General features: G+C 39.2%; 1 long non-coding RNA gene across 1 annotated transcript; it reads left to right on the top strand.

Moving 5' to 3' along the window:
* The first annotated feature begins 255 nt into the window (after positions 1–255).
* LOC306763644 lies at positions 256–2,861 on the top strand. Its single transcript, XR_013771529.1, has 3 exons — positions 256–536; positions 1,014–1,851; positions 1,968–2,861. It is a non-coding gene; the product is annotated as an uncharacterized lncRNA (long non-coding RNA).
* Positions 2,862–5,353: the final 2,492 nt, after the last annotated feature.

Genomic DNA, 5,353 nt, shown 5'->3' with positions numbered 1-5,353 from the left:
CAAGAAGACATATTTGTATATATTTCTAAATAATAATAATAATAATAATAATAATAATAATAATAATAATAATAGAGTCCAAAAAAAAACTAACCTTGTTTTACATGGGACGCGTCGCGAGAAGCGCTGGTTTGCGTCTCTGGAGAAAAAAAAAAAAAAAAAGAGAGGAAAACATAATCTATTTTACTTCCAAAGGTGACGTAAAAGACAGGATGCGTCGCCGAGAAGTGACGTAACATGCACGAGGTTGTTTGCGGAAGCTTATTGCAGCGGTGACTTTTGAAAAGAAATAATAAATAAATATTACCTATCGTGCATGTAGTAATGGCTTCCGGTTGTTCACAATCAATCCGTGGAGCTGAGCCCTCATCTCCGGGAACCGGACCCTCGACGACCGGACGTCTGCGGAGCCTGTTGACGGCTTGCCGGCTTGCCGGGATGTTAGCCTGTATGCCAGACCGGTCCGGGGCTGATCCAGCCTCTTCAAGCTGAGGAATGGACCGGATCACGCCGGGCCGCTGCTCTAAATAAACCTGGTGAGTAAAGCAATTGGAAAACAAATATTTTAAATCATGATATAATGACAGACGCTACGTTTTAAATAAGAAAAGAAAGACGTACCGTAATCTGTTTGCGTAAGCGTTATTCCCTCCCATTCATCAAAAAAATCTGGTAAAGGAAAAAAAAGCAAATAATTTTAGTTAAAAAATAACTTTTAGAAAAAAGATGAATCGTTGATTTTAATACTCACCTGCCCCAAGATCGTTTCTCGATGGAGGCGAATGGATCTGTGCGATCGTTATAATGTCTAAATATCGGATAAATTAAAGTTAATCAGTAAGTCTGATAAATGAAAAGCCTAGACATGAAGAAGTTTTTCTTCCCTACCCGTGACATGGTTGCGTTGTGAGGTTGTCTCTCGGAGCGAGGTGATTTTTAGAAGTGACTAAAGGACTGGTTTTATATTTCTTTTGGAAACGTACATCGATAATTTGTTTCTCTGTTTTTTTCAGATAAGAAGCAACCGTTGTTGACAGGTTTCTTGACCGTTACGGGGTAATTAATCAATAAAAACTCATTTTTGACACAGAGAATGTTCTGTTTGTATTATCTCAGCTAACAGCTTGTTGTCACTTCTCTGCAAGTTAACCCAGGTGTTAGAGGATTTAAACAGGGACAGTTAAAGGAACTTTTTTTCTCTTCCTTCAGTAAAAAACAGACTCAAAACGCATGAGCAGCAGATAGACGTGTGTAGAAAAAAAGTACTCGTTTTATCAGTTAAAACTCTACAAATATCATAATAAGTTAGCTTTTTTTTTTTGCTCTTCTTTCAGTCCAACAGGAGAACACATGTCCCACCACCGAGGGGAAAAAGGATTTTGCAGACTGCAGGAGCAAAAAAACGTTTTTTCTTTTCCCATCCATTTATTAGCACTTTTTTTTTTTTTTTTTTTTTTTGCTAACACTTCTATTTTTTTACTTCTCTTTTTGCATTTATCATAATAGTTTAATAATTCTTCTTTTTTCCAATAGTTTATCAACGCGAAAGTCACTGAAAACACCTGAACAGAGGGTCGTAAAAAGCCTGCTGCAGACAAGAGGGGGTGCTTGTCACACGGACCAGTAGAAGAGTGGGGGTGTAAATACAAACAGACTCATAGAGAGGATTTTTGCAGCCAGCAAAAAAACTTTTTTCACTCTTCCCACCCAGTAAACTCTGTTTATACTACTTTTTGCATTTCCCATGATAAGTTTGCTCTTTTCCAGTAGACCCAAAAGACTCAAAGGCGAAAAACCACGTCTCATCGCTGAAGAAATACTGATTGCATCAGTGACACGCATATGGAGAAGGTAAGGGATTTTTTTTTTTTCCCAAAACTTTCTTTACCTTATTTTATTACTCTTTCTCTTAGACGTTTTTTAATTTTCTTTTTTTTTCCCCCCCGGACCACTTTTTATACCTCTAGACTCATTCGGACATGCCCCTAACATGTCCAGGCACACCGCCCAGGCATGACGTACGTCCAGAAGACATGTCCGGACATGCCGCCCAGGTATGACGTACGGACATACGTCATTTCCGGACATCACGTGGTCCAGGGACCGCCCCTCACCCAAGTTACGCCCACTTATGACATGGCACACGCTGATTGGGTCACAGAGGGGGAGGGACTTCCGGTTCATTAAGATACGCCCACTTATGACGTGGCACACGCTGATTGGATCACTGAGGGGGCGGGACTTCCGGTTCGTTAAGCCACGCCCACTTGTGACGTGGCAGCTTCTCATTGGATGACAGGGGTCATAAATCACTCTTTGGTATAATTTGACATAAAGTGGGTCCCTTCTTCTCTTACATATATATATGAAAGATAACAATGGAACATAAACAAGGACAGAGAAATAAAACCCGCATAAAAACTCATTGGTAGATGGTGGATGCGAACCACCAATCTTCAAGAGGTCCTGCCTGCAGACCACTGTGAGGTCGCTTCCGGTGCAGGCTCCACTGTCAGGACGGTCAGAACAGGAAACAATTCAAAATAAAAGCGCAAATCTTTTTATCGTACTTCCGGTTGATACATTTCAAAATATAATCGCAAATGCGCTTTCGTCTAATCACTTGCCTCTCAAATGATTAAGTACATGAGAGCTGAAATTCCTTGTCTATTGTAAATATCGTTTGTTTTAATTTATTTATATTGTAAACGTCAGTTTCTTACTTCCACTTAGGAAGTTACGTTTTTGCCGGTGTGGGTTTGTTTGACTGCAACATAACTTAAAATGTTAACGGCAGATTTCCATGAAATTTCAGGATATCTCCTTTCTGGGACCAGGAACAGTTGATTAAATCTGGTGGTGATCCGAATCTTTTTTTTTTTTTTTTTTTGTGGGGGGGGTTGACTTGACCTACAGTCTAGCCTCTATGGGCTCGACCGAGGTCTGCGCTCATTTTCCCCCCCCTGTTTTCCTTCTATGCTGCACACAACCAGTTTGTATTAATTCTAAAAAATAAAATAAAGCTTTAGATTTCTGCAACTGAAACATTCATCCTACTTTTTAAAAACGTTTTTTGCCATTTAGTAATATCTATTGCACTGGTTAGCTTTAGAACTTGAAAAACAAACTGTGGTTGACATGAATCTGAGCTCAGTTTTCTTTATAACCTACTATAAAGCTGAGGATCTTGAAAAGAGGTCAATAATCAATGAAAACAATTTAGAGCAAAGAAAGACATTAGTTTGTGCAGAAATTGTCTTTTATACTTGATATATTTATTTATATACGAAGTATCTATATATTTAAATATTTGTAATCATGGTATACTAATTTTTTACTCATATTCATGCCAACATATTATATTCTTTGAAAGCTTTGAAATATCAGCTTTCTAACATCCTGTCAGATAAAACAATACATAAGAGTTTGCCTCACACTTTTGGACTCACCAAACATCTGGATTCTGCACATCCACACACCAGGTTTTTATTCATACACCTCTGCTTTTAACATGGTCCACATGCACCTTGATTCATTGCCAGTTAGACTTGCAAGTCCAGCCAACATTGATTTCACGGATTGGGAACTTTCTAAGGGCCGGCCTCAGAAAGGTCTCATGCTTTCAGATGTTAAGCATCAGTTTGTTTTCTGCTCTTTTCTCTGCCTGCCGATCATCTATTCTTTTCTATTCTACTGTTATTTAGCAGATGGTTTTCTCCAAAGTGACGTACATCAGAGTAAGAACACAAGCAGGAAATCAAAGCGCACAGATAAGTGACAGACTGCTGCAAGTCTGGTGTTGTCCTGTAGCGCTGGTGGCAGCAAGTTTTTTTCTGTTTAAATTCCCATTTGTATAATCTAATATTTAATTGTATACTTTACAGTATTTAGTCATTTACTGCCTTTTCATAATATTTATTCTTTATTGCACTGGTCTTTGCTACATTTTTTAAAATGAGTTTTTCAGTTATATTTTTCTTCTTTACCACTATAAAAGTTTTTTATCTTTGGTTCCATGTAGAAGCTAATTATGTTCTTGTGCTGCTGTAACACTGATGTACCACTACATACAACCCTATTTTTTTATATCTACAATACAATCTAAGTTAATTATTAATCCATCAACGAGAAAAACATAACGTGAAGTTACAACATGCTCAAATGTTCTGTCGTCCTTTATTCTTGAACACAAACTCACTCCCGTGTGAGACATTCACAACAGGCCAAACAATTTCTTTTGTCCATAGTTTCCTCACAGAACTTCCACATGTCCTCAGTGCTGTAAACTTTAAACTTGAACGGCTCCAGGATTGATTCCTTTTCATGATCATCCACTTCGTCCTCTAGAGACATTCTCCCGTCCTACAGACCAGCCTGGTGCTCCTCCCCCATGACCAGAACACCAGGCAGCTCCACTTCGTCCTCTAGAGACATTCTTCCGTCCTGCAGACCAGCCTGGTGCTCCTCCCCCATGACCAGAACACCAGGCGTCCACTTCGTCCTCTAGAGACATTCTTCCGTCCTGCAGACCAGCCTGGTGCTCCTCCCCCATGACCAGAACACCAGGCAGCTCCACTTCAGCAGAGAAAAGTTGTTTGTTGTTCTCAACCCACTCAGCTGCATTTATGCAATCCCGGAGAATGCGATCGACCACCGAGTCCTGTGGAAAAGACATCTGGTCCATATCTGCTCCACTATTGTTATCTAAGAAAAAAAATTGATTGTGTGAAAAACTGTGAAAAAGCCTCCCCCTTCCACTGGTGTGTCCATGTTGTCTAGTCTGCGTGACACCTCAGCCTGCTGACATTTAAAAAAAGATCCGTTGTAATATTCAAAACACAAGATCCAAAAAAGAAAAAGAAAAGATCCCTTCAGTGTCCTCCTCTAGTCAGTCCACATGGACGTATTCCAGAGCTCAACAAACATTTTTCTGGCCAGTCAAGCATTATCTAGAGACTATATTTTTATATTGCAGACAGCAGGTCTGCCCTGAACTTGTGAATGACATATTCACTAAAGCAACCTCACAACTGCTGTGTAATCAGAAAAAAAAAAGATTTAAAAAAAAAAAAATGTTGGTTTCTGACATGAAACAAAAGAAAAACTCACTTGGAACTCAAACAAAATTAAAATCTGACCTGAGTTATATCCTAAACACTGGTGGCACCTCGCCTCGCAGGAGGGCGTTTGGTGCATCTGTCCAGTGGGAAAACTGCTTTCCATGTCTCAAAAAAAATGATTAAATAATAGAAATCAATTTAAAATATTCTTATGACAAATTTAATCTATTAAAGCATCAAAACCTTTGCAGTCTCACCTTCCAAGGTGAAAGTTTCCCATGAGGATGAAACAC

Source organism: Telmatherina bonti (genome assembly GCF_933228915.1).
Source record: "Telmatherina bonti genome assembly, chromosome: 12".
Lineage (NCBI taxonomy): Eukaryota > Metazoa > Chordata > Actinopteri > Atheriniformes > Telmatherinidae > Telmatherina > Telmatherina bonti.
Note: the sequence above shows the minus strand (reverse complement) of the source record. Positions and strands in the feature narration are given on the sequence as shown.